Source organism: Daphnia pulicaria, chromosome 3 (genome assembly GCF_021234035.1).
Source record: "Daphnia pulicaria isolate SC F1-1A chromosome 3, SC_F0-13Bv2, whole genome shotgun sequence".
Classification (NCBI taxonomy): domain Eukaryota; kingdom Metazoa; phylum Arthropoda; class Branchiopoda; order Diplostraca; family Daphniidae; genus Daphnia; species Daphnia pulicaria.
Window position 1 is genome coordinate 1,593,616 of NC_060915.1, and position 27,504 is coordinate 1,621,119.

A 27,504-nucleotide genomic window follows, 5' to 3' on the forward strand; every position below is an offset into this window, starting at 1 on the left:
ACTTTGAAGTGATTTTCTATTCATCCATTGGGACTGGGAGGGTAAATTTTCATTTTTGAATGTCAACGGCCATATCACGTAGAACGCACCTGGTCTCGTCAGCTCCCAGAAGTTAAGTTACGTCGAGTCCCGTTAGTACTTGGAAGGGTGACCGCTTGGGAATACGGGATGTCGTTGGCGATGAACAGTTTGTTTTCAATAACAAACTTCTTGAAATTTTTTTTCAATCACGATGGTTACCAGTCCAAATTCGTAGATAAAAAATTTCAATGCCTTAGAGATAGGTTCAATTCATCTATAAGAAGGATTCTGGATCAATTCCATTGAGAGTTTTTCAAAGTTTATCGCGTTTTTTAATCGCGATGGTTACCAGTCCAAATTCGTAGATCAAAAATATCAATGGCATAGAGATAGGTTCAATTCATCTATTTGAATGATTCTGGATAAATTTCATTGCGAGTTTTTCAAATTTTATCGCGCTTTTTTATTCGCGATGGTTACGAGTCCAAATTCAATGAACAAACATTTCTATCACTTTGAAGTGATTTTCTATTCATCCATTGGGACTGGGAGGGTAAATTTCCATTTTTGAATGTCAACGGCCATGAAATTTTTTTTCAATCACGATGGTTACCAGTCCAAATTCGTAGATAAAACATTTCAATGCCTTAGAGATAGGTTTAATTCATCTATAAGAATGATTCTGGATCAATTCCATTGAGAGTTTTTCAAAGTTTATCGCGTTTTTTAATCGCGATGGTTACCAGTCCAAATTCGTAGATCAAAAATATCAATGGCATAGAGATAGGTTCAATTCATCTATAGGAATGATTCTGGATAAATTTCATTGCGAGTTTTTCAAAGTTTATCGCGCTTTTTTATTCGCGATGGTTACGAGTCCAAATTCAATGAACAAACATTTCTATCACTTTGAAGTGATTTTCTATTCATCCATTGGGACTGGGAGGGTAAATTTTCATATTTGAATGTCAACGGCCATATCACGTAGAACGCACCTGGTCTCGTCAGCTCCCAGAAGTTAAGTTACGTCGAGTCCCGTTAGTACTTGGAAGGGTGACCGCTTGAGAATACGGGATGTCGTTGGCGATGAATAGTTTGTTTTCAATAACAAATTTCTTGAATTTTTTTTTTCAATCACGATGGTTACCAGTCCGAATTCGTAGATAAAACATTTCAATGCCTTAGAGATAGGTTCAATTTATCTATAAGAATGATTCTGGATCGATTCCATTGAGAGTTTTTCAAAGTTTATCGCGTTTTTTAATCGCGATGGTTACCAATCCAAATTCGTCGATCAAAATATCAATGGCATAGAGATAGGTTCAATTGATCTATAGGAATGATTCTGGATAAATTTCATTGCGAGTTTTTCAAAGTTTATCGCGCTTTTTTATTCGCGATGGTTACGAGTCCAAATTCAATGAACAAACATTTCTATCACTTTGAAGTGATTTTCTATTCATCCATTGGGACTGGGAGGGTAAATTTTCATTTTTGAATGTCAACGGCCATATCACGTAGAACGCACCTGGTCTCGTCAGCTCCCAGAAGTTAAGTTACGTCGAGTCCCGTTAGTACTTGGAAGGGTGACCGCTTGAGAATACGGGATGTCGTTTGCGATGAATAGTTTGTTTTCAATAACAAAATTCTTGAATTTTTTTTTCAATCACGATGGTTACCAGTCCGAATTCGTAGATAAAACATTTCAATGCCTTAGAGATAGGTTCAATTCATCTATAAGAATGATTCTGGATCAATTCCATTGAGAGTTTTTCAAAGTTTATCGCGTTTTTTAATCGCGATGGTTACCAATCCAAATTCGTCGATCAAAATATCAACGGCATAGAGATAGGTTCAATTCATCTATAGGAATGATTCTGGATGAATTTCATTGCGATTTTTTCAAAGTTTATCGCGCTTTTTTATTCGCGATGGTTACGAGTCCAAATTCAATGAACAAACATTTCTATCACTTTGAAGTGATTTTCTATTCATCCATTGGGACTGGGAGGGTAAATTTCCATTTTTGAATGTCAACGGCCATGAAATTTTTTTTCAATCACGATGGTTACCAGTCCAAATTCGTAGATAAAACATTTCAATGCCTTAGAGATAGGTTCAATTCATCTATAAGAATGATTCTGGATCAATTCCATTGAGAGTTTTTCAAAGTTTATCGCGTTTTTTAATCGCGATGGTTACCAGTCCAAATTCGTAGATCAAAAATATCAATGGCATAGAGATAGGTTCAATTCATCTATAGGAATGATTCTGGATAAATTTCATTGCGAGTTTTTCAAAGTTTATCGCGCTTTTTTATTCGCGATGGTTACGAGTCCAAATTCAATGAACAAACATTTCTATCACTTTGAAGTGATTTTCTATTCATCCATTGGGACTGGGAGGGTAAATTTTCATTTTTGAATGTCAACGGCCATATCGAGTAGAACGCACCTGGTCTCGTCAGCTCCCAGAAGTTAAGTTACGTCGAGTCCTGTTAGTACTTGGAAGGGTGACCGCTTGGGAATACGGGATGTCGTTGGCGATGAATAGTTTGTTTTCAATAACAAATTTCTTGAAATTTTTTTTCAATCACGATGGTTACCAGTCCAAATTCGTAGATAAAACATTTCAATGCCTTAGAGATAGGTTCAATTCATCTATAAGAATGATTCTGGATCAATTCCATTGAGAGTTTTTCAAAGTTTATCGCGTTTTTTAATCGCGATGGTTACCAGTCCAAATTCGTAGATCAAAAATATCAATGGCATAGAGATAGGTTCAATTCATCTATAGGAATGATTCTGGATAAATTTCATTGCGAGTTTTTCAAAGTTTATCGTGCTTTTTTATTCGCGATGGTTACGAGTCCAAATTCAATGAACAAACATTTCTATCACTTTGAAGTGATTTTCTATTCATCCATTGGGACTGGGAGGGTAAATTATCATTTTTGAATGTCAACGGCCATATCACGTAGAACGCACCTGGTCTCGTCAGCTCCCAGAAGTTAAGTTACGTCGAGTCCCGTTAGTACTTGGAAGGGTGACCGCTTGGGAATACGGGATGTCGTTGTCGATGAATAGTTTGTTTTCAATAACAAATTTCTTGAATTTTTTTTTCAATCACGATGGTTACCAGTCCAAATTCGTAGATAAAACATTTCAATGCCTTAGAGATAGGTTCAATTCATCTATAAAAATGATTCTGGATCAATTCCATTGAGAGTTTTTCAAAGTTTATCGCGTTTTTTAATCGCGATGGTTACCAATCCAAATTCGTCGATCAAAATATCAATGGCATAGAGATAGGTTCAATTCATCTATAGGAATGATTCTGGATGAATTTCATTGCGAGTTTTTCAAAGTTTATCGCGCTTTTTTATTCGCGATGGTTACGAGTCCAAATTCAATGAACAAACATTTCTATCACTTTGAAGTGATTTTCTATTCATCCATTGGGACTGGGAGGGTAAATTTCCATTTTTGAATGTCAACGGCCATGAAATTTTTTTTCAATCACGATGGTTACCAGTCCAAATTCGTAGATAAAACATTTCAATGCCTTAGAGATAGGTTCAATTCATCTATAAGAATGATTCTGGATCAATTCCATTGAGAGTTTTTCAAAGTTTATCGCGTTTTTTAATCGCGATGGTTACCAGTCCAAATTCGTAGATCAAAAATATCAATGGCATAGAGATAGGTTCAATTCATCTATAGGAATGATTCTGGATAAATTTCATTGCGAGTTTTTCAAAGTTTATCGTGCTTTTTTATTCGCGATGGTTACGAGTCCAAATTCAATGAACAAACATTTCTATCACTTTGAAGTGATTTTCTATTCATCCATTGGGACTGGGAGGGTAAATTTTCATTTTTGAATGTCAACGGCCATATCGAGTAGAACGCACCTGGTCTCGTCAGCTCCCAGAAGTTAAGTTACGTCGAGTCCTGTTAGTACTTGGAAGGGTGACCGCTTGGGAATACGGGATGTCGTTGGCGATGAATAGTTTGTTTTCAATAACAAATTTCTTGAAATTTTTTTTCAATCACGATGGTTACCAGTCCAAATTCGTAGATAAAACATTTCAATGCCTTAGAGATAGGTTCAATTCATCTATAAGAATGATTACGGATCAATTCCATTGAGAGTTTTTCAAAGTTTATCTCGTTTTTTAATCGCGATGGTTACCAGTCCAAATTCGTAGATCAAAAATATCAATGGCATAGAGATAGGTTCAATTCATCTATAGGAATGATTCTGGATAAATTTCATTGCGAGTTTTTCAAAGTTTATCGCGCTTTTTTATTCGCGATGGTTACGAGTCCAAATTCAATGAACAAACATTTCTATCACTTTGAAGTGATTTTCTATTCATCCATTGGGACTGGGAGGGTAAATTATCATTTTTGAATGTCAACGGCCATATCACGTAGAACGCACCTGGTCTCGTCAGCTCCCAGAAGTTAAGTTACGTCGAGTCCCGTTAGTACTTGGAAGGGTGACCGCTTGGGAATACGGGATGTCGTTGGCGATGAATAGTTTGTTTTCAATAACAAATTTCTTGAATTTTTTTTTCAATCACGATGGTTACCAGTCCAAATTCGTAGATAAAACATTTCAATGCCTTAGAGATAGGTTCAATTCATCTATAAAAATGATTCTGGATCAATTCCATTGAGAGTTTTTCAAAGTTTATCGCGTTTTTTAATCGCGATGGTTACCAATCCAAATTCGTCGATCAAAATATCAATGGCATAGAGATAGGTTCAATTCATCTATAGGAATGATTCTGGATGAATTTCATTGCGAGTTTTTCAAAGTTTATCGCGCTTTTTTATTCGCGATGGTTACGAGTCCAAATTCAATGAACAAACATTTCTATCACTTTGAAGTGATTTTCTATTCATCCATTGGGACTGGGAGGGTAAATTTCCATTTTTGAATGTCAACGGCCATGAAATTTTTTTTCAATCACGATGGTTACCAGTCCAAATTCGTAGATAAAACATTTCAATGCCTTAGAGATAGGTTCAATTCATCTATAAGAATGATTCTGGATCAATTCCATTGAGAGTTTTTCAAAGTTTATCGCGTTTTTTAATCGCGATGGTTACCAGTCCAAATTCGTAGATCAAAAATATCAATGGCATAGAGATAGGTTCAATTCATCTATAGGAATGATTCTGGATAAATTTCATTGCGAGTTTTTCAAAGTTTATCGTGCTTTTTTATTCGCGATGGTTACGAGTCCAAATTCAATGAACAAACATTTCTATCACTTTGAAGTGATTTTCTATTCATCCATTGGGACTGGGAGGGTAAATTTTCATTTTTGAATGTCAACGGCCATATCGAGTAGAACGCACCTGGTCTCGTCAGCTCCCAGAAGTTAAGTTACGTCGAGTCCTGTTAGTACTTGGAAGGGTGACCGCTTGGGAATACGGGATGTCGTTGGCGATGAATAGTTTGTTTTCAATAACAAATTTCTTGAAATTTTTTTTCAATCACGATGGTTACCAGTCCAAATTCGTAGATAAAACATTTCAATGCCTTAGAGATAGGTTCAATTCATCTATAAGAATGATTACGGATCAATTCCATTGAGAGTTTTTCAAAGTTTATCTCGTTTTTTAATCGCGATGGTTACCAGTCCAAATTCGTAGATCAAAAATATCAATGGCATAGAGATAGGTTCAATTCATCTATAGGAATGATTCTGGATAAATTTCATTGCGAGTTTTTCAAAGTTTATCGCGCTTTTTTATTCGCGATGGTTACGAGTCCAAATTCAATGAACAAACATTTCTATCACTTTGAAGTGATTTTCTATTCATCCATTGGGACTGGGAGGGTAAATTATCATTTTTGAATGTCAACGGCCATATCACGTAGAACGCACCTGGTCTCGTCAGCTCCCAGAAGTTAAGTTACGTCGAGTCCCGTTAGTACTTGGAAGGGTGACCGCTTGGGAATACGGGATGTCGTTGGCGATGAATAGTTTGTTTTCAATAACAAATTTCTTGAATTTTTTTTTCAATCACGATGGTTACCAGTCCAAATTCGTAGATAAAACATTTCAATGCCTTAGAGATAGGTTCAATTCATCTATAAAAATGATTCTGGATCAATTCCATTGAGAGTTTTTCAAAGTTTATCGCGTTTTTTAATCGCGATGGTTACCAATCCAAATTCGTCGATCAAAATATCAATGGCATAGAGATAGGTTCAATTCATCTATAGGAATGATTCTGGATGAATTTCATTGCGAGTTTTTCAAAGTTTATCGCGCTTTTTTATTCGCGATGGTTACGAGTCCAAATTCAATGAACAAACATTTCTATCACTTTGAAGTGATTTTCTATTCATCCATTGGGACTGGGAGGGTAAATTTTCATTTTTGAATGTCAACGGCCATATCACGTAGAACGCACCTGGTCTCGTCAGCTCCCAGAAGTTAAGTTACGTCGAGTCCCGTTAGTACTTGGAAGGGTGACCGCTTGGGAATACGGGATGTCGTTGGCGATGAATAGTTTGTTTTCAATAACAAATTTCTTGAATTTTTTTTTCAATCACGATGGTTACCAGTCCAAATTCGTAGATAAAACATTTCAATGCCTTAGAGATAGGTTCAATTCATCTATAAAAATGATTCTGGATCAATTCCATTGAGAGTTTTTCAAAGTTTATCGCGTTTTTTAATCGCGATGGTTACCAATCCAAATTCGTCGATCAAAATATCAATGGCATAGAGATAGGTTCAATTCATCTATAGGAATGATTCTGGATGAATTTCATTGCGAGTTTTTCAAAGTTTATCGCGCTTTTTTATTCGCGATGGTTACGAGTCCAAATTCAATGAACAAACATTTCTATCACTTTGAAGTGATTTTCTATTCATCCATTGGGACTGGGAGGGTAAATTTTCATTTTTGAATGTCAACGGCCATATCGAGTAGAACGCACCTGGTCTCGTCAGCTCCCAGAAGTTAAGTTACGTCGAGTCCTGTTAGTACTTGGAAGGGTGACCGCTTGGGAATACGGGATGTCGTTTGCGATGAATTGTTTGTTTTCAATAACAAATTTCTTGAAATTTTTTTTCAATCACGATGGTTACCAGTCCAAATTCGTAGATAAAACATTTCAATGCCTTAGAGATAGGTTCAATTCATCTATAAGAATGATTATGGATCAATTCCATTGAGAGTTTTTCAAAGTTTATCGCGTTTTTTAATCGCGATGGTTACCAGTCCAAATTCGTAGATCAAAAATATCAATGGCATAGAGATAGGTTCAATTCATCTATAGGAATGATTCTGGATAAATTTCATTGCGAGTTTTTCAAAGTTTATCGCGCTTTTTTATTCGCGATGGTTACGAGTCCAAATTCAATGAACAAACATTTCTATCACTTTGAAGTGATTTTCTATTCATCCATTGGGACTGGGAGGGTAAATTTTCATTTTTGAATGTCAACGGCCATATCGAGTAGAACGCACCTGGTCTCGTCAGCTCCCAGAAGTTAAGTTACGTCGAGTCCTGTTAGTACTTGGAAGGGTGACCGCTTGGGAATACGGGATGTCGTTGGCGATGAATAGTTTGTTTTCAATAACAAATTTCTTGAAATTTTTTTTCAATCACGATGGTTACCAGTCCAAATTCGTAGATAAAACATTTCAATGCCTTAGAGATAGGTTCAATTCATCTATAAGAATGATTACGGATCAATTCCATTGAGAGTTTTTCAAAGTTTATCGCGTTTTTTAATCGCGATGGTTACCAGTCCAAATTCGTAGATCAAAAATATCAATGGCATAGAGATAGGTTCAATTCATCTATAGGAATGATTCTGGATAAATTTCATTGCGAGTTTTTCAAAGTTTATCGCGCTTTTTTATTCGCGATGGTTACGAGTCCAAATTCAATGAACAAACATTTCTATCACTTTGAAGTGATTTTCTATTCATCCATTGGGACTGGGAGGGTAAATTTTCATTTTTGAATGTCAACGGCCATATCACGTAGAACGCACCTGGTCTCGTCAGCTCCCAGAAGTTAAGTTACGTCGAGTCCCGTTAGTACTTGGAAGGGTGACCGCTTGGGAATACGGGATGTCGTTGGCGATGAATAGTTTGTTTTCAATAACAAATTTCTTGAATTTTTTTTTCAATCACGATGGTTACCAGTCCAAATTCGTAGATAAAACATTTCAATGCCTTAGAGATGGTTCAATTCATCTATAAAAATGATTCTGGATCAATTCCATTGAGAGTTTTTCAAAGTTTATCGCGTTTTTTAATCGCGATGGTTACCAATCCAAATTCGTCGATCAAAATATCAATGGCATAGAGATAGGTTCAATTCATCTATAGGAATGATTCTGGATGAATTTCATTGCGAGTTTTTCAAAGTTTATCGCGCTTTTTTATTCGCGATGGTTACGAGTCCAAATTCAATGAACAAACATTTCTATCACTTTGAAGTGATTTTCTATTCATCCATTGGGACTGGGAGGGTAAATTTTCATTTTTGAATGTCAACGGCCATATCACGTAGAACGCACCTGGTCTCGTCAGCTCCCAGAAGTTAAGTTACGTCGAGTCCTGTTAGTACTTGGAAGGGTGACCGCTTGGGAATACGGGATGTCGTTGGCGATGAATAGTTTGTTTTCAATAACAAATTTCTTTTATTTTTTTTTCAATCACGATGGTTACCAGTCCAAATTCGTAGATAAAACATTTCAATGCCTTAGAGATAGGTTCAATTCATCTATAAAAATGATTCTGGATCAATTCCATTGAGAGTTTTTCAAAGTTTATCGCGTTTTTTAATCGCGATGGTTACCAATCCAAATTCGTCGATCAAAATATCAATGGCATAGAGATAGGTTCAATTCATCTATAGGAATGATTCTGGATGAATTTCATTGCGAGTTTTTCAAAGTTTATCGCGCTTTTTTATTCGCGATGGTTACGAGTCCAAATTCAATGAACAAACATTTCTATCACTTTGAAGTGATTTTCTATTCATCCATTGGGACTGGGAGGGTAAATTTTCATTTTTGAATGTCAACGGCCATATCACGTAGAACGCACCTGGTCTCGTCAGCTCCCAGAAGTTAAGTTACGTCGAGTCCCGTTAGTACTTGGAAGGGTGACCGCTTGGGAATACGGGATGTCGTTGGCGATGAATAGTTTGTTTTCAATAACAAATTTCTTGAATTTTTTTTTCAATCACGATGGTTACCAGTCCAAATTCGTAGATAAAACATTTCAATGCCTTAGAGATAGGTTCAATTCATCTATAAGAATGATTATGGATCAATTCCATTGAGAGTTTTTCAAAGTTTATCGCGTTTTTTAATCGCGATGGTTACCAATCCAAATTCGTCGATCAAAATATCAATGGCATAGAGATAGGTTCAATTCATCTATAGGAATGATTCTGGATGAATTTCATTGCGAGTTTTTCAAAGTTTATCGCGCTTTTTTATTCGCGATGGTTACGAGTCCAAATTCAATGAACAAACATTTCTATCACTTTGAAGTGATTTTCTATTCATCCATTGGGACTGGGAGGGTAAATTTTCATTTTTGAATGTCAACGGCCATATCACGTAGAACGCACCTGGTCTCGTCAGCTCCCAGAAGTTAAGTTACGTCGAGTCCCGTTAGTACTTGGAAGGGTGACCGCTTGGGAATACGGGATGTCGTTGGCGATGAATAGTTTGTTTTCAATAACAAATTTCTTGAATTTTTTTTTCAATCACGATGGTTACCAGTCCAAATTCGTAGATAAAACATTTCAATGCCTTAGAGATAGGTTCAATTCATCTATAAGAATGATTATGGATCAATTCCATTGAGAGTTTTTCAAAGTTTATCGCGTTTTTTAATCGCGATGGTTACCAGTCCAAATTCGTAGATCAAAAATATCAATGGCATAGAGATAGGTTCAATTCATCTATAGGAATGATTCTGGATAAATTTCATTGCGAGTTTTTCAAAGTTTATCGCGCTTTTTTATTCGCGATGGTTACGAGTCCAAATTCAATGAACAAACATTTCTATCACTTTGAAGTGATTTTCTATTCATCCATTGGGACTGGGAGGGTAAATTTTCATTTTTGAATGTCAACGGCCATATCACGTAGAACGCACCTGGTCTCGTCAGCTCCCAGAAGTTAAGTTACGTCGAGTCCCGTTAGTACTTGGAAGGGTGACCGCTTGGGAATACGGGATGTCGTTGGCGATGAATAGTTTGTTTTCAATAACAAATTTCTTGAATTTTTTTTTCAATCACGATGGTTACCAGTCCAAATTCGTAGATAAAACATTTCAATGCCTTAGAGATAGGTTCAATTCATCTATAAGAATGATTATGGATCAATTCCATTGAGAGTTTTTCAAAGTTTATCGCGTTTTTTAATCGCGATGGTTACCAATCCAAATTCGTCGATCAAAATATCAATGGCATAGAGATAGGTTCAATTCATCTATAGGAATGATTCTGGATGAATTTCATTGCGAGTTTTTCAAAGTTTATCGCGCTTTTTTATTCGCGATGGTTACGAGTCCAAATTCAATGAACAAACATTTCTATCACTTTGAAGTGATTTTCTATTCATCCATTGGGACTGGGAGGGTAAATTTTCATTTTTGAATGTCAACGGCCATATCACGTAGAACGCACCTGGTCTCGTCAGCTCCCAGAAGTTAAGTTACGTCGAGTCCCGTTAGTACTTGGAAGGGTGACCGCTTGGGAATACGGGATGTCGTTGGCGATGAATAGTTTGTTTTCAATAACAAATTTCTTGAATTTTTTTTTCAATCACGATGGTTACCAGTCCAAATTCGTAGATAAAACATTTCAATGCCTTAGAGATAGGTTCAATTCATCTATAAGAATGATTATGGATCAATTCCATTGAGAGTTTTTCAAAGTTTATCGCGTTTTTTAATCGCGATGGTTACCAGTCCAAATTCGTAGATCAAAAATATCAATGGCATAGAGATAGGTTCAATTCATCTATAGGAATGATTCTGGATAAATTTCATTGCGAGTTTTTCAAAGTTTATCGCGCTTTTTTATTCGCGATGGTTACGAGTCCAAATTCAATGAACAAACATTTCTATCACTTTGAAGTGATTTTCTATTCATCCATTGGGACTGGGAGGGTAAATTTTCATTTTTGAATGTCAACGGCCATATCACGTAGAACGCACCTGGTCTCGTCAGCTCCCAGAAGTTAAGTTACGTCGAGTCCCGTTAGTACTTGGAAGGGTGACCGCTTGGGAATACGGGATGTCGTTGGCGATGAATAGTTTGTTTTCAATAACAAATTTCTTGAATTTTTTTTTCAATCACGATGGTTACCAGTCCAAATTCGTAGATAAAACATTTCAATGCCTTAGAGATAGGTTCAATTCATCTATAAGAATGATTATGGATCAATTCCATTGAGAGTTTTTCAAAGTTTATCGCGTTTTTTAATCGCGATGGTTACCAGTCCAAATTCGTAGATCAAAAATATCAATGGCATAGAGATAGGTTCAATTCATCTATAGGAATGATTCTGGATAAATTTCATTGCGAGTTTTTCAAAGTTTATCGCGCTTTTTTATTCGCGATGGTTACGAGTCCAAATTCAATGAACAAACATTTCTATCACTTTGAAGTGATTTTCTATTCATCCATTGGGACTGGGAGGGTAAATTTTCATTTTTGAATGTCAACGGCCATATCACGTAGAACGCACCTGGTCTCGTCAGCTCCCAGAAGTTAAGTTACGTCGAGTCCCGTTAGTACTTGGAAGGGTGACCGCTTGGGAATACGGGATGTCGTTGGCGATGAATAGTTTGTTTTCAATAACAAATTTCTTGAATTTTTTTTTCAATCACGATGGTTACCAGTCCAAATTCGTAGATAAAACATTTCAATGCCTTAGAGATAGGTTCAATTCATCTATAAGAATGATTATGGATCAATTCCATTGAGAGTTTTTCAAAGTTTATCGCGTTTTTTAATCGCGATGGTTACCAATCCAAATTCGTCGATCAAAATATCAATGGCATAGAGATAGGTTCAATTCATCTATAGGAATGATTCTGGATGAATTTCATTGCGAGTTTTTCAAAGTTTATCGCGCTTTTTTATTCGCGATGGTTACGAGTCCAAATTCAATGAACAAACATTTCTATCACTTTGAAGTGATTTTCTATTCATCCATTGGGACTGGGAGGGTAAATTTTCATTTTTGAATGTCAACGGCCATATCACGTAGAACGCACCTGGTCTCGTCAGCTCCCAGAAGTTAAGTTACGTCGAGTCCCGTTAGTACTTGGAAGGGTGACCGCTTGGGAATACGGGATGTCGTTGGCGATGAATAGTTTGTTTTCAATAACAAATTTCTTGAATTTTTTTTTCAATCACGATGGTTACCAGTCCAAATTCGTAGATAAAACATTTCAATGCCTTAGAGATAGGTTCAATTCATCTATAAGAATGATTATGGATCAATTCCATTGAGAGTTTTTCAAAGTTTATCGCGTTTTTTAATCGCGATGGTTACAGTCCAAATTCGTAGATCAAAAATATCAATGGCATAGAGATAGGTTCAATTCATCTATAGGAATGATTCTGGATAAATTTCATTGCGAGTTTTTCAAAGTTTATCGCGCTTTTTTATTCGCGATGGTTACGAGTCCAAATTCAATGAACAAACATTTCTATCACTTTGAAGTGATTTTCTATTCATCCATTGGGACTGGGAGGGTAAATTTTCATTTTTGAATGTCAACGGCCATATCACGTAGAACGCACCTGGTCTCGTCAGCTCCCAGAAGTTAAGTTACGTCGAGTCCTGTTAGTACTTGGAAGGGTGACCGCTTGGGAATACGGGATGTCGTTGGCGATGAATAGTTTGTTTTCAATAACAAATTTCTTTTATTTTTTTTTCAATCACGATGGTTACCAGTCCAAATTCGTAGATAAAACATTTCAATGCCTTAGAGATAGGTTCAATTCATCTATAAAAATGATTCTGGATCAATTCCATTGAGAGTTTTTCAAAGTTTATCGCGTTTTTTAATCGCGATGGTTACCAATCCAAATTCGTCGATCAAAATATCAATGGCATAGAGATAGGTTCAATTCATCTATAGGAATGATTCTGGATGAATTTCATTGCGAGTTTTTCAAAGTTTATCGCGCTTTTTTATTCGCGATGGTTACGAGTCCAAATTCAATGAACAAACATTTCTATCACTTTGAAGTGATTTTCTATTCATCCATTGGGACTGGGAGGGTAAATTTTCATTTTTGAATGTCAACGGCCATATCACGTAGAACGCACCTGGTCTCGTCAGCTCCCAGAAGTTAAGTTACGTCGAGTCCCGTTAGTACTTGGAAGGGTGACCGCTTGGGAATACGGGATGTCGTTGGCGATGAATAGTTTGTTTTCAATAACAAATTTCTTGAATTTTTTTTCAATCGCGATGGTTACCAGTCCAAATTCGTAGATAAAACATTTCAATGCCTTAGAGATAGGTTCAATTCATCTATAAGAATGATTATGGATCAATTCCATTGAGAGTTTTTCAAAGTTTATCGCGTTTTTTAATCGCGATGGTTACCAGTCCAAATTCGTAGATCAAAAATATCAATGGCATAGAGATAGGTTCAATTCATCTATAGGAATGATTCTGGATAAATTTCATTGCGAGTTTTTCAAAGTTTATCGCGCTTTTTTATTCGCGATGGTTACGAGTCCAAATTCAATGAACAAACATTTCTATCACTTTGAAGTGATTTTCTATTCATCCATTGGGACTGGGAGGGTAAATTTTCATTTTTGAATGTCAACGGCCATATCACGTAGAACGCACCTGGTCTCGTCAGCTCCCAGAAGTTAAGTTACGTCGAGTCCCGTTAGTACTTGGAAGGGTGACCGCTTGGGAATACGGGATGTCGTTGGCGATGAATAGTTTGTTTTCAATAACAAATTTCTTTTATTTTTTTTTCAATCACGATGGTTACCAGTCCAAATTCGTAGATAAAACATTTCAATGCCTTAGAGATAGGTTCAATTCATCTATAAAAATGATTCTGGATCAATTCCATTGAGAGTTTTTCAAAGTTTATCGCGTTTTTTAATCGCGATGGTTACCAATCCAAATTCGTCGATCAAAATATCAATGGCATAGAGATAGGTTCAATTCATCTATAGGAATGATTCTGGATGAATTTCATTGCGAGTTTTTCAAAGTTTATCGCGCTTTTTTATTCGCGATGGTTACGAGTCCAAATTCAATGAACAAACATTTCTATTACTTTGAAGTGATTTTCTATTCATCCATTGGGACTGGGAGGGTAAATTTTCATTTTTGAATGTCAACGGCCATATCGAGTAGAACGCACCTGGTCTCGTCAGCTCCCAGAAGTTAAGTTACGTCGAGTCCTGTTAGTACTTGGAAGGGTGACCGCTTGGGAATACGGGATGTCGTTGGCGATGAATAGTTTGTTTTCAATAACAAATTTCTTGAAATTTTTTTTCAATCACGATGGTTACCAGTCCAAATTCGTAGATAAAACATTTCAATGCCTTAGAGATAGGTTCAATTCATCTATAAAAATGATTCTGGATCAATTCCATTGAGAGTTTTTCAAAGTTTATCGCGTTTTTTAATCGCGATGGTTACCAATCCAAATTCGTCGATCAAAATATCAATGGCATAGAGATAGGTTCAATTCATCTATAGGAATGATTCTGGATGAATTTCATTGCGAGTTTTTCAAAGTTTATCGCGCTTTTTTATTCGCGATGGTTACGAGTCCAAATTCAATGAACAAACATTTCTATCACTTTGAAGTGATTTTCTATTCATCCATTGGGACTGGGAGGGTAAATTTTCATTTTTGAATGTCAACGGCCATATCGAGTAGAACGCACCTGGTCTCGTCAGCTCCCAGAAGTTAAGTTACGTCGAGTCCTGTTAGTACTTGGAAGGGTGACCGCTTGGGAATACGGGATGTCGTTGGCGATGAATAGTTTGTTTTCAATAACAAATTTCTTGAAATTTTTTTTCAATCACGATGGTTACCAGTCCAAATTCGTAGATAAAACATTTCAATGCCTTAGAGATAGGTTCAATTCATCTATAAGAATGATTATGGATCAATTCCATTGAGAGTTTTTCAAAGTTTATCGCGTTTTTTAATCGCGATGGTTACCAGTCCAAATTCGTAGATCAAAAATATCAATGGCATAGAGATAGGTTCAATTCATCTATAGGAATGATTCTGGATAAATTTCATTGCGAGTTTTTCAAAGTTTATCGCGCTTTTTTATTCGCGATGGTTACGAGTCCAAATTCAATGAACAAACATTTCTATCACTTTGAAGTGATTTTCTATTCATCCATTGGGACTGGGAGGGTAAATTTTCATTTTTGAATGTCAACGGCCATATCACGTAGAACGCACCTGGTCTCGTCAGCTCCCAGAAGTTAAGTTACGTCGAGTCCTGTTAGTACTTGGAAGGGTGACCGCTTGGGAATACGGGATGTCGTTGGCGATGAATAGTTTGTTTTCAATAACAAATTTCTTGAAATTTTTTTTCAATCACGATGGTTACCAGTCCAAATTCGTAGATAAAACATTTCAATGCCTTAGAGATAGGTTCAATTCATCTATAAGAATGATTATGGATCAATTCCATTGAGAGTTTTTCAAAGTTTATCGCGTTTTTTAATCGCGATGGTTACCAGTCCAAATTCGTAGATCAAAAATATCAATGGCATAGAGATAGGTTCAATTCATCTATAGGAATGATTCTGGATAAATTTCATTGCGAGTTTTTCAAAGTTTATCGCGCTTTTTTATTCGCGATGGTTACGAGTCCAAATTCAATGAACAAACATTTCTATCACTTTGAAGTGATTTTCTATTCATCCATTGGGACTGGGAGGGTAAATTTTCATTTTTGAATGTCAACGGCCATATCACGTAGAACGCACCTGGTCTCGTCAGCTCCCAGAAGTTAAGTTACGTCGAGTCCCGTTAGTACTTGGAAGGGTGACCGCTTGGGAATACGGGATGTCGTTGGCGATGAATAGTTTGTTTTCAATAACAAATTTCTTGAATTTTTTTTCAATCGCGATGGTTACCAGTCCAAATTCGTAGATAAAACATTTCAATGCCTTAGAGATAGGTTCAATTCATCTATAAGAACGATTATGGATCAATTCCATTGAGAGTTTTTCAAAGTTTATCGCGTTTTTTAATCGCGATGGTTACCAGTCCAAATTCGTAGATCAAAAATATCAATGGCATAGAGATAGGTTCAATTCATCTATAGGAATGATTCTGGATAAATTTCATTGCGAGTTTTTCAAAGTTTATCGCGCTTTTTTATTCGCGATGGTTACGAGTCCAAATTCAATGAACAAACATTTCTATCACTTTGAAGTGATTTTCTATTCATCCATTGGGACTGGGAGGGTAAATTTTCATTTTTGAATGTCAACGGCCATATTGAGTAGAACGCACCTGGTCTCGTCAGCTCCCAGAAGTTAAGTTACGTCGAGTCCTGTTAGTACTTGGAAGGGTGACCGCTTGGGAATACGGGATGTCGTTGGCGATGAATAGTTTGTTTTCAATAACAAATTTCTTGAAATTTTTTTTCAATCACGATGGTTACCAGTCCAAATTCGTAGATAAAACATTTCAATGCCTTAGAGATAGGTTCAATTCATCTATAAGAATGATTATGGATCAATTCCATTGAGAGTTTTTCAAAGTTTATCGCGTTTTTTAATCGCGATGGTTACCAGTCCAAATTCGTAGATCAAAAATATCAATGGCATAGAGATAGGTTCAATTCATCTATAGGAATGATTCTGGATAAATTTCATTGCGAGTTTTTCAAAGTTTATCGCGCTTTTTTATTCGCGATGGTTACGAGTCCAAATTCAATGAACAAACATTTCTATCACTTTGAAGTGATTTTCTATTCATCCATTGGGACTGGGAGGGTAAATTTTCATTTTTGAATGTCAACGGCCATATCGAGTAGAACGCACCTGGTCTCGTCAGCTCCCAGAAGTTAAGTTACGTCGAGTCCTGTTAGTACTTGGAAGGGTGACCGCTTGGGAATACGGGATGTCGTTGGCGATGAATAGTTTGTTTTCAATAACAAATTTCTTGAAATTTTTTTTCAATCACGATGGTTACCAGTCCAAATTCGTAGATAAAACATTTCAATGCCTTAGAGATAGGTTCAATTCATCTATAAGAATGATTATGGATCAATTCCATTGAGAGTTTTTCAAAGTTTATCGCGTTTTTTAATCGCGATGGTTACCAGTCCAAATTCGTAGATCAAAAATATCAATGGCATAGAGATAGGTTCAATTCATCTATAGGAATGATTCTGGATAAATTTCATTGCGAGTTTTTCAAAGTTTATCGCGCTTTTTTATTCGCGATGGTTACGAGTCCAAATTCAATGAACAAACATTTCTATCACTTTGAAGTGATTTTCTATTCATCCATTGGGACTGGGAGGGTAAATTTTCATTTTTGAATGTCAACGGCCATATCACGTAGAACGCACCTGGTCTCGTCAGCTCCCAGAAGTTAAGTTACGTCGAGTCCCGTTAGTACTTGGAAGGGTGACCGCTTGGGAATACGGGATGTCGTTGGCGATGAATAGTTTGTTTTCAATAACAAATTTCTTGAATTTTTTTTCAATCGCGATGGTTACCAGTCCAAATTCGTAGATAAAACATTTCAATGCCTTAGAGATAGGTTCAATTCATCTATAAGAATGATTATGGATCAATTCCATTGAGAGTTTTTCAAAGTTTATCGCGTTTTTTAATCGCGATGGTTACCAGTCCAAATTCGTAGATCAAAAATATCAATGGCATAGAGATAGGTTCAATTCATCTATAGGAATGATTCTGGATAAATTTCATTGCGAGTTTTTCAAAGTTTATCGCGCTTTTTTATTCGCGATGGTTACGAGTCCAAATTCAATGAACAAACATTTCTATCACTTTGAAGTGATTTTCTATTCATCCATTGGGACTGGGAGGGTAAATTTTCATTTTTGAATGTCAACGGCCATATCGAGTAGAACGCACCTGGTCTCGTCAGCTCCCAGAAGTTAAGTTACGTCGAGTCCTGTTAGTACTTGGAAGGGTGACCGCTTGGGAATACGGGATGTCGTTGGCGATGAATAGTTTGTTTTCAATAACAAATTTCTTGAAATTTTTTTTCAATCACGATGGTTACCAGTCCAAATTCGTAGATAAAACATTTCAATGCCTTAGAGATAGGTTCAATTCATCTATAAGAATGATTATGGATCAATTCCATTGAGAGTTTTTCAAAGTTTATCGCGTTTTTTAATCGCGATGGTTACCAGTCCAAATTCGTAGATCAAAAATATCAATGGCATAGAGATAGGTTCAATTCATCTATAGGAATGATTCTGGATAAATTTCATTGCGAGTTTTTCAAAGTTTATCGCGCTTTTTTATTCGCGATGGTTACGAGTCCAAATTCAATGAACAAACATTTCTATCACTTTGAAGTGATTTTCTATTCATCCATTGGGACTGGGAGGGTAAATTTTCATTTTTGAATGTCAACGGCCATATCGAGTAGAACGCACCTGGTCTCGTCAGCTCCCAGAAGTTAAGTTACGTCGAGTCCTGTTAGTACTTGGAAGGGTGACCGCTTGGGAATACGGGATGTCGTTGGCGATGAATAGTTTGTTTTCAATAACAAATTTCTTGAAATTTTTTTTCAATCACGATGGTTACCAGTCCAAATTCGTAGATAAAACATTTCAATGCCTTAGAGATAGGTTCAATTCATCTATAAGAATGATTATGGATCAATTCCATTGAGAGTTTTTCAAAGTTTATCGCGTTTTTTAATCGCGATGGTTACCAGTCCAAATTCGTAGATCAAAAATATCAATGGCATAGAGATAGGTTCAATTCATCTATAGGAATGATTCTGGATAAATTTCATTGCGAGTTTTTCAAAGTTTATCGCGCTTTTTTATTCGCGATGGTTACGAGTCCAAATTCAATGAACAAACATTTCTATCACTTTGAAGTGATTTTCTATTCATCCATTGGGACTGGGAGGGTAAATTTTCATTTTTGAATGTCAACGGCCATATCACGTAGAACGCACCTGGTCTCGTCAGCTCCCAGAAGTTAAGTTACGTCGAGTCCCGTTAGTACTTGGAAGGGTGACCGCTTGGGAATACGGGATGTCGTTGGCGATGAATAGTTTGTTTTCAATAACAAATTTCTTGAATTTTTTTTTCAATCACGATGGTTACCAGTCCAAATTCGTAGATAAAACATTTCAATGCCTTAGAGATAGGTTCAATTCATCTATAAAAATGATTCTGGATCAATTCCATTGAGAGTTTTTCAAAGTTTATCGCGTTTTTAAATCGCGATGGTTACCAATCCAAATTCGTCGATCAAAATATCAATGGCATAGAGATAGGTTCAATTCATCTATAGGAATGATTCTGGATGAATTTCATTGCGAGTTTTTCAAAGTTTATCGCGCTTTTTTATTCGCGATGGTTACGAGTCCAAATTCAATGAACAAACATTTCTATCACTTTGAAGTGATTTTCTATTCATCCATTGGGACTGGGAGGGTAAATTTTCATTTTTGAATGTCAACGGCCATATCACGTAGAACGCACCTGGTCTCGTCAGCTCCCAGAAGTTAAGTTACGTCGAGTCCCGTTAGTACTTGGAAGGGTGACCGCTTGGGAATACGGGATGTCGTTGGCGATGAATAGTTTGTTTTCAATAACAAATTTCTTGAATTTTTTTTCAATCGCGATGGTTACCAGTCCAAATTCGTAGATAAAACATTTCAATGCCTTAGAGATAGGTTCAATTCATCTATAAGAATGATTATGGATCAATTCCATTGAGAGTTTTTCAAAGTTTATCGCGTTTTTTAATCGCGATGGTTACCAGTCCAAATTCGTAGATCAAAAATATCAATGGCATAGAGATAGGTTCAATTCATCTATAGGAATGATTCTGGATAAATTTCATTGCGAGTTTTTCAAAGTTTATCGCGCTTTTTTATTCGCGATGGTTACGAGTCCAAATTCAATGAACAAACATTTCTATCACTTTGAAGTGATTTTCTATTCATCCATTGGGACTGGGAGGGTAAATTTTCATTTTTGAATGTCAACGGCCATATCACGTAGAACGCACCTGGTCTCGTCAGCTCCCAGAAGTTAAGTTACGTCGAGTCCCGTTAGTACTTGGAAGGGTGACCGCTTGGGAATACGGGATGTCGTTGGCGATGAATAGTTTGTTTTCAATAACAAATTTCTTGAATTTTTTTTTCAATCACGATGGTTACCAGTCCAAATTCGTAGATAAAACATTTCAATGCCTTAGAGATAGGTTCAATTCATCTATAAAAATGATTCTGGATCAATTCCATTGAGAGTTTTTCAAAGTTTATCGCGTTTTTAAATCGCGATGGTTACCAATCCAAATTCGTCGATCAAAATATCAATGGCATAGAGATAGGTTCAATTCATCTATAGGAATGATTCTGGATAAATTTCATTGCGAGTTTTTCAAAGTTTATCGCGCTTTTTTATTCGCGATGGTTACGAGTCCAAATTCAATGAACAAACATTTCTATCACTTTGAAGTGATTTTCTATTCATCCATTGGGACTGGGAGGGTAAATTTTCATTTTTGAATGTCAACGGCCATATCACGTAGAACGCACCTGGTCTCGTCAGCTCCCAGAAGTTAAGTTACGTCGAGTCCCGTTAGTACTTGGAAGGGTGACCGCTTGGGAATACGGGATGTCGTTGGCGATGAATAGTTTGTTTTCAATAACAAATTTCTTGAAATTTTTTTTCAATCACGATGGTTACCAGTCCAAATTCGTAGATAAAACATTTCAATGCCTTAGAGATAGGTTCAATTCATCTATAAGAATGATTATGGATCAATTCCATTGAGAGTTTTTCAAAGTTTATCGCGTTTTTTAATCGCGATGGTTACCAGTCCAAATTCTTAGATAAAAAATTTCAATGGCATAGAGATAGGTTCAATTCATCTATTTGAATGATTCTGGATAAATTTCATTGCGAGTTTTTCAAAGTTTATCGCGCTTTTTTATTCGCGATGGTTACGAGTCCAAATTCAATGAACAAACATTTCTATCACTTTGAAGTGATTTTCTATTCATCCATTGGGACTGGGAGGGTAAATTTTCATTTTTGAATGTCAACGGCCATATCACGTAGAACGCACCTGGTCTCGTCAGCTCCCAGAAGTTAAGTTACGTCGAGTCCCGTTAGTACTTGGAAGGGTGACCGCTTGGGAATACGGGATGTCGTTGGCGATGAATAGTTTGTTTTCAATAACAAATTTCTTGAATTTTTTTTCAATCGCGATGGTTACCAGTCCAAATTCGTAGATAAAACATTTCAATGCCTTAGAGATAGGTTCAATTCATCTATAAGAATGATTATGGATCAATTCCATTGAGAGTTTTTCAAAGTTTATCGCGTTTTTTAATCGCGATGGTTACCAGTCCAAATTCGTAGATCAAAAATATCAATGGCATAGAGATAGGTTCAATTCATCTATAGGAATGATTCTGGATAAATTTCATTGCGAGTTTTTCAAAGTTTATCGCGCTTTTTTATTCGCGATGGTTACGAGTCCAAATTCAATGAACAAACATTTCTATCACTTTGAAGTGATTTTCTATTCATCCATTGGGACTGGGAGGGTAAATTTTCATTTTTGAATGTCAACGGCCATATCGAGTAGAACGCACCTGGTCTCGTCAGCTCCCAGAAGTTAAGTTACGTCGAGTCCTGTTAGTACTTGGAAGGGTGACCGCTTGGGAATACGGGATGTCGTTGGCGATGAATAGTTTGTTTTCAATAACAAATTTCTTGAAATTTTTTTTCAATCACGATGGTTACCAGTCCAAATTCGTAGATAAAACATTTCAATGCCTTAGAGATAGGTTCAATTCATCTATAAGAATGATTATGGATCAATTCCATTGAGAGTTTTTCAAAGTTTATCGCGTTTTTTAATCGCGATGGTTACCAGTCCAAATTCGTAGATCAAAAATATCAATGGCATAGAGATAGGTTCAATTCATCTATAGGAATGATTCTGGATAAATTTCATTGCGAGTTTTTCAAAGTTTATCGCGCTTTTTTATTCGCGATGGTTACGAGTCCAAATTCAATGAACAAACATTTCTATCACTTTGAAGTGATTTTCTATTCATCCATTGGGACTGGGAGGGTAAATTTTCATTTTTGAATGTCAACGGCCATATCGAGTAGAACGCACCTGGTCTCGTCAGCTCCCAGAAGTTAAGTTACGTCGAGTCCTGTTAGTACTTGGAAGGGTGACCGCTTGGGAATACGGGATGTCGTTGGCGATGAATAGTTTGTTTTCAATAACAAATTTCTTGAAATTTTTTTTCAATCACGATGGTTACCAGTCCAAATTCGTAGATAAAACATTTCAATGCCTTAGAGATAGGTTCAATTCATCTATAAGAATGATTATGGATCAATTCCATTGAGAGTTTTTCAAAGTTTATCGCGTTTTTTAATCGCGATGGTTACCAGTCCAAATTCGTAGATCAAAAATATCAATGGCATAGAGATAGGTTCAATTCATCTATAGGAATGATTCTGGATAAATTTCATTGCGAGTTTTTCAAAGTTTATCGCGCTTTTTTATTCGCGATGGTTACGAGTCCAAATTCAATGAACAAACATTTCTATCACTTTGAAGTGATTTTCTATTCATCCATTGGGACTGGGAGGGTAAATTTTCATTTTTGAATGTCAACGGCCATATCACGTAGAACGCACCTGGTCTCGTCAGCTCCCAGAAGTTAAGTTACGTCGAGTCCCGTTAGTACTTGGAAGGGTGACCGCTTGGGAATACGGGATGTCGTTGGCGATGAATAGTTTGTTTTCAATAACAAATTTCTTGAATTTTTTTTTCAATCACGATGGTTACCAGTCCAAATTCGTAGATAAAACATTTCAATGCCTTAGAGATAGGTTCAATTCATCTATAAAAATGATTCTGGATCAATTCCATTGAGAGTTTTTCAAAGTTTATCGCGTTTTTAAATCGCGATGGTTACCAATCCAAATTCGTCGATCAAAATATCAATGGCATAGAGATAGGTTCAATTCATCTATAGGAATGATTCTGGATGAATTTCATTGCGAGTTTTTCAAAGTTTATCGCGCTTTTTTATTCGCGATGGTTACGAGTCCAAATTCAATGAACAAACATTTCTATCACTTTGAAGTGATTTTCTATTCATCCATTGGGACTGGGAGGGTAAATTTTCATTTTTGAATGTCAACGGCCATATCACGTAGAACGCACCTGGTCTCGTCAGCTCCCAGAAGTTAAGTTACGTCGAGTCCCGTTAGTACTTGGAAGGGTGACCGCTTGGGAATACGGGATGTCGTTGGCGATGAATAGTTTGTTTTCAATAACAAATTTCTTGAATTTTTTTTCAATCGCGATGGTTACCAGTCCAAATTCGTAGATAAAACATTTCAATGCCTTAGAGATAGGTTCAATTCATCTATAAGAATGATTATGGATCAATTCCATTGAGAGTTTTTCAAAGTTTATCGCGTTTTTTAATCGCGATGGTTACCAGTCCAAATTCGTAGATCAAAAATATCAATGGCATAGAGATAGGTTCAATTCATCTATAGGAATGATTCTGGATAAATTTCATTGCGAGTTTTTCAAAGTTTATCGCGCTTTTTTATTCGCGATGGTTACGAGTCCAAATTCAATGAACAAACATTTCTATCACTTTGAAGTGATTTTCTATTCATCCATTGGGACTGGGAGGGTAAATTTTCATTTTTGAATGTCAACGGCCATATTGAGTAGAACGCACCTGGTCTCGTCAGCTCCCAGAAGTTAAGTTACGTCGAGTCCTGTTAGTACTTGGAAGGGTGACCGCTTGGGAATACGGGATGTCGTTGGCGATGAATAGTTTGTTTTCAATAACAAATTTCTTGAAATTTTTTTTCAATCACGATGGTTACCAGTCCAAATTCGTAGATAAAACATTTCAATGCCTTAGAGATAGGTTCAATTCATCTATAAGAATGATTATGGATCAATTCCATTGAGAGTTTTTCAAAGTTTATCGCGTTTTTTAATCGCGATGGTTACCAGTCCAAATTCGTAGATCAAAAATATCAATGGCATAGAGATAGGTTCAATTCATCTATAGGAATGATTCTGGATAAATTTCATTGCGAGTTTTTCAAAGTTTATCGCGCTTTTTTATTCGCGATGGTTACGAGTCCAAATTCAATGAACAAACATTTCTATCACTTTGAAGTGATTTTCTATTCATCCATTGGGACTGGGAGGGTAAATTTTCATTTTTGAATGTCAACGGCCATATCGAGTAGAACGCACCTGGTCTCGTCAGCTCCCAGAAGTTAAGTTACGTCGAGTCCTGTTAGTACTTGGAAGGGTGACCGCTTGGGAATACGGGATGTCGTTGGCGATGAATAGTTTGTTTTCAATAACAAATTTCTTGAAATTTTTTTTCAATCACGATGGTTACCAGTCCAAATTCGTAGATAAAACATTTCAATGCCTTAGAGATAGGTTCAATTCATCTATAAGAATGATTATGGATCAATTCCATTGAGAGTTTTTCAAAGTTTATCGCGTTTTTTAATCGCGATGGTTACCAATCCAAATTCGTCGATCAAAATATCAATGGCATAGAGATAGGTTCAATTCATCTATAGGAATGATTCTGGATGAATTTCATTGCGAGTTTTTCAAAGTTTATCGCGCTTTTTTATTCGCGATGGTTACGAGTCCAAATTCAATGAACAAACATTTCTATCACTTTGAAGTGATTTTCTATTCATCCATTGGGACTGGGAGGGTAAATTTTCATTTTTGAATGTCAACGGCCATATCACGTAGAACGCACCTGGTCTCGTCAGCTCCCAGAAGTTAAGTTACGTCGAGTCCCGTTAGTACTTGGAAGGGTGACCGCTTGGGAATACGGGATGTCGTTGGCGATGAATAGTTTGTTTTCAATAACAAATTTCTTGAATTTTTTTTCAATCGCGATGGTTACCAGTCCAAATTCGTAGATAAAACATTTCAATGCCTTAGAGATAGGTTCAATTCATCTATAAGAATGATTATGGATCAATTCCATTGAGAGTTTTTCAAAGTTTATCGCGTTTTTTAATCGCGATGGTTACCAGTCCAAATTCGTAGATCAAAAATATCAATGGCATAGAGATAGGTTCAATTCATCTATAGGAATGATTCTGGATAAATTTCATTGCGAGTTTTTCAAAGTTTATCGCGCTTTTTTATTCGCGATGGTTACGAGTCCAAATTCAATGAACAAACATTTCTATCACTTTGAAGTGATTTTCTATTCATCCATTGGGACTGGGAGGGTAAATTTTCATTTTTGAATGTCAACGGCCATATTGAGTAGAACGCACCTGGTCTCGTCAGCTCCCAGAAGTTAAGTTACGTCGAGTCCTGTTAGTACTTGGAAGGGTGACCGCTTGGGAATACGGGATGTCGTTGGCGATGAATAGTTTGTTTTCAATAACAAATTTCTTGAAATTTTTTTTCAATCACGATGGTTACCAGTCCAAATTCGTAGATAAAACATTTCAATGCCTTAGAGATAGGTTCAATTCATCTATAAGAATGATTATGGATCAATTCCATTGAGAGTTTTTCAAAGTTTATCGCGTTTTTTAATCGCGATGGTTACCAGTCCAAATTCGTAGATCAAAAATATCAATGGCATAGAGATAGGTTCAATTCATCTATAGGAATGATTCTGGATAAATTTCATTGCGAGTTTTTCAAAGTTTATCGCGCTTTTTTATTCGCGATGGTTACGAGTCCAAATTCAATGAACAAACATTTCTATCACTTTGAAGTGATTTTCTATTCATCCATTGGGACTGGGAGGGTAAATTTTCATTTTTGAATGTCAACGGCCATATCGAGTAGAACGCACCTGGTCTCGTCAGCTCCCAGAAGTTAAGTTACGTCGAGTCCTGTTAGTACTTGGAAGGGTGACCGCTTGGGAATACGGGATGTCGTTGGCGATGAATAGTTTGTTTTCAATAACAAATTTCTTGAAATTTTTTTTCAATCACGATGGTTACCAGTCCAAATTCGTAGATAAAACATTTCAATGCCTTAGAGATAGGTTCAATTCATCTATAAGAATGATTATGGATCAATTCCATTGAGAGTTTTTCAAAGTTTATCGCGTTTTTTAATCGCGATGGTTACCAGTCCAAATTCGTAGATCAAAAATATCAATGGCATAGAGATAGGTTCAATTCATCTATAGGAATGATTCTGGATAAATTTCATTGCGAGTTTTTCAAAGTTTATCGCGCTTTTTTATTCGCGATGGTTACGAGTCCAAATTCAATGAACAAACATTTCTATCACTTTGAAGTGATTTTCTATTCATCCATTGGGACTGGGAGGGTAAATTTTCATTTTTGAATGTCAACGGCCATATCACGTAGAACGCACCTGGTCTCGTCAGCTCCCAGAAGTTAAGTTACGTCGAGTCCCGTTAGTACTTGGAAGGGTGACCGCTTGGGAATACGGGATGTCGTTGGCGATGAATAGTTTGTTTTCAATAACAAATTTCTTGAATTTTTTTTCAATCGCGATGGTTACCAGTCCAAATTCGTAGATAAAACATTTCAATGCCTTAGAGATAGGTTCAATTCATCTATAAGAATGATTATGGATCAATTCCATTGAGAGTTTTTCAAAGTTTATCGCGTTTTTTAATCGCGATGGTTACCAGTCCAAATTCGTAGATCAAAAATATCAATGGCATAGAGATAGGTTCAATTCATCTATAGGAATGATTCTGGATAAATTTCATTGCGAGTTTTTCAAAGTTTATCGCGCTTTTTTATTCGCGATGGTTACGAGTCCAAATTCAATGAACAAACATTTCTATCACTTTGAAGTGATTTTCTATTCATCCATTGGGACTGGGAGGGTAAATTTTCATTTTTGAATGTCAACGGCCATATCGAGTAGAACGCACCTGGTCTCGTCAGCTCCCAGAAGTTAAGTTACGTCGAGTCCTGTTAGTACTTGGAAGGGTGACCGCTTGGGAATACGGGATGTCGTTGGCGATGAATAGTTTGTTTTCAATAACAAATTTCTTGAAATTTTTTTTCAATCACGATGGTTACCAGTCCAAATTCGTAGATAAAACATTTCAATGCCTTAGAGATAGGTTCAATTCATCTATAAGAATGATTATGGATCAATTCCATTGAGAGTTTTTCAAAGTTTATCGCGTTTTTTAATCGCGATGGTTACC

General features: G+C 36.4%; 49 pseudogenes; all 49 read left to right on the forward strand.

Annotated features, from left to right (window-relative positions):
- Positions 1 to 61: 61 nt before the first annotated feature.
- On the forward strand, positions 62 to 180 carry LOC124331912 (annotated as a pseudogene).
- An 808-nt stretch (positions 181 to 988) lies between these two features.
- Positions 989 to 1,107, forward strand: LOC124333556 (annotated as a pseudogene).
- A 414-nt stretch (positions 1,108 to 1,521) lies between these two features.
- On the forward strand, positions 1,522 to 1,640 carry LOC124335013 (annotated as a pseudogene).
- Positions 1,641 to 2,447: 807 nt separating this feature from the next.
- On the forward strand, positions 2,448 to 2,566 carry LOC124329610 (annotated as a pseudogene).
- A 414-nt stretch (positions 2,567 to 2,980) lies between these two features.
- Positions 2,981 to 3,099, forward strand: LOC124333567 (annotated as a pseudogene).
- Positions 3,100 to 3,906: 807 nt separating this feature from the next.
- LOC124329611 lies at positions 3,907 to 4,025 on the forward strand (annotated as a pseudogene).
- Positions 4,026 to 4,439: 414 nt separating this feature from the next.
- Positions 4,440 to 4,558, forward strand: LOC124331913 (annotated as a pseudogene).
- Positions 4,559 to 5,365: 807 nt separating this feature from the next.
- LOC124329612 lies at positions 5,366 to 5,484 on the forward strand (annotated as a pseudogene).
- A 414-nt stretch (positions 5,485 to 5,898) lies between these two features.
- LOC124331915 lies at positions 5,899 to 6,017 on the forward strand (annotated as a pseudogene).
- A 413-nt stretch (positions 6,018 to 6,430) lies between these two features.
- On the forward strand, positions 6,431 to 6,549 carry LOC124331916 (annotated as a pseudogene).
- Positions 6,550 to 6,962: 413 nt separating this feature from the next.
- LOC124330101 lies at positions 6,963 to 7,081 on the forward strand (annotated as a pseudogene).
- Positions 7,082 to 7,495: 414 nt separating this feature from the next.
- On the forward strand, positions 7,496 to 7,614 carry LOC124329613 (annotated as a pseudogene).
- A 414-nt stretch (positions 7,615 to 8,028) lies between these two features.
- On the forward strand, positions 8,029 to 8,147 carry LOC124331917 (annotated as a pseudogene).
- Positions 8,148 to 8,559: 412 nt separating this feature from the next.
- Positions 8,560 to 8,678, forward strand: LOC124333766 (annotated as a pseudogene).
- Positions 8,679 to 9,091: 413 nt separating this feature from the next.
- LOC124331918 lies at positions 9,092 to 9,210 on the forward strand (annotated as a pseudogene).
- A 413-nt stretch (positions 9,211 to 9,623) lies between these two features.
- LOC124331919 lies at positions 9,624 to 9,742 on the forward strand (annotated as a pseudogene).
- Positions 9,743 to 10,156: 414 nt separating this feature from the next.
- LOC124331920 lies at positions 10,157 to 10,275 on the forward strand (annotated as a pseudogene).
- A 413-nt stretch (positions 10,276 to 10,688) lies between these two features.
- LOC124331921 lies at positions 10,689 to 10,807 on the forward strand (annotated as a pseudogene).
- A 414-nt stretch (positions 10,808 to 11,221) lies between these two features.
- On the forward strand, positions 11,222 to 11,340 carry LOC124331922 (annotated as a pseudogene).
- Positions 11,341 to 11,754: 414 nt separating this feature from the next.
- On the forward strand, positions 11,755 to 11,873 carry LOC124331923 (annotated as a pseudogene).
- Positions 11,874 to 12,286: 413 nt separating this feature from the next.
- On the forward strand, positions 12,287 to 12,405 carry LOC124331924 (annotated as a pseudogene).
- A 413-nt stretch (positions 12,406 to 12,818) lies between these two features.
- On the forward strand, positions 12,819 to 12,937 carry LOC124333767 (annotated as a pseudogene).
- Positions 12,938 to 13,350: 413 nt separating this feature from the next.
- Positions 13,351 to 13,469, forward strand: LOC124331926 (annotated as a pseudogene).
- Positions 13,470 to 13,882: 413 nt separating this feature from the next.
- LOC124331927 lies at positions 13,883 to 14,001 on the forward strand (annotated as a pseudogene).
- A 413-nt stretch (positions 14,002 to 14,414) lies between these two features.
- LOC124329614 lies at positions 14,415 to 14,533 on the forward strand (annotated as a pseudogene).
- Positions 14,534 to 14,946: 413 nt separating this feature from the next.
- LOC124329615 lies at positions 14,947 to 15,065 on the forward strand (annotated as a pseudogene).
- Positions 15,066 to 15,479: 414 nt separating this feature from the next.
- On the forward strand, positions 15,480 to 15,598 carry LOC124333768 (annotated as a pseudogene).
- A 414-nt stretch (positions 15,599 to 16,012) lies between these two features.
- On the forward strand, positions 16,013 to 16,131 carry LOC124331928 (annotated as a pseudogene).
- Positions 16,132 to 16,544: 413 nt separating this feature from the next.
- LOC124330061 lies at positions 16,545 to 16,663 on the forward strand (annotated as a pseudogene).
- A 414-nt stretch (positions 16,664 to 17,077) lies between these two features.
- Positions 17,078 to 17,196, forward strand: LOC124329616 (annotated as a pseudogene).
- Positions 17,197 to 17,610: 414 nt separating this feature from the next.
- On the forward strand, positions 17,611 to 17,729 carry LOC124331929 (annotated as a pseudogene).
- Positions 17,730 to 18,142: 413 nt separating this feature from the next.
- LOC124329617 lies at positions 18,143 to 18,261 on the forward strand (annotated as a pseudogene).
- Positions 18,262 to 18,675: 414 nt separating this feature from the next.
- LOC124329620 lies at positions 18,676 to 18,794 on the forward strand (annotated as a pseudogene).
- A 414-nt stretch (positions 18,795 to 19,208) lies between these two features.
- Positions 19,209 to 19,327, forward strand: LOC124331930 (annotated as a pseudogene).
- Positions 19,328 to 19,740: 413 nt separating this feature from the next.
- Positions 19,741 to 19,859, forward strand: LOC124331931 (annotated as a pseudogene).
- Positions 19,860 to 20,272: 413 nt separating this feature from the next.
- LOC124331932 lies at positions 20,273 to 20,391 on the forward strand (annotated as a pseudogene).
- A 413-nt stretch (positions 20,392 to 20,804) lies between these two features.
- Positions 20,805 to 20,923, forward strand: LOC124331933 (annotated as a pseudogene).
- Positions 20,924 to 21,337: 414 nt separating this feature from the next.
- On the forward strand, positions 21,338 to 21,456 carry LOC124331934 (annotated as a pseudogene).
- Positions 21,457 to 21,869: 413 nt separating this feature from the next.
- On the forward strand, positions 21,870 to 21,988 carry LOC124329621 (annotated as a pseudogene).
- Positions 21,989 to 22,402: 414 nt separating this feature from the next.
- Positions 22,403 to 22,521, forward strand: LOC124329622 (annotated as a pseudogene).
- A 414-nt stretch (positions 22,522 to 22,935) lies between these two features.
- LOC124331935 lies at positions 22,936 to 23,054 on the forward strand (annotated as a pseudogene).
- A 413-nt stretch (positions 23,055 to 23,467) lies between these two features.
- On the forward strand, positions 23,468 to 23,586 carry LOC124331938 (annotated as a pseudogene).
- Positions 23,587 to 23,999: 413 nt separating this feature from the next.
- LOC124330062 lies at positions 24,000 to 24,118 on the forward strand (annotated as a pseudogene).
- Positions 24,119 to 24,532: 414 nt separating this feature from the next.
- LOC124329623 lies at positions 24,533 to 24,651 on the forward strand (annotated as a pseudogene).
- A 413-nt stretch (positions 24,652 to 25,064) lies between these two features.
- LOC124331939 lies at positions 25,065 to 25,183 on the forward strand (annotated as a pseudogene).
- A 413-nt stretch (positions 25,184 to 25,596) lies between these two features.
- On the forward strand, positions 25,597 to 25,715 carry LOC124330063 (annotated as a pseudogene).
- A 414-nt stretch (positions 25,716 to 26,129) lies between these two features.
- LOC124329624 lies at positions 26,130 to 26,248 on the forward strand (annotated as a pseudogene).
- Positions 26,249 to 26,662: 414 nt separating this feature from the next.
- LOC124331940 lies at positions 26,663 to 26,781 on the forward strand (annotated as a pseudogene).
- A 413-nt stretch (positions 26,782 to 27,194) lies between these two features.
- On the forward strand, positions 27,195 to 27,313 carry LOC124329626 (annotated as a pseudogene).
- Positions 27,314 to 27,504: the final 191 nt, after the last annotated feature.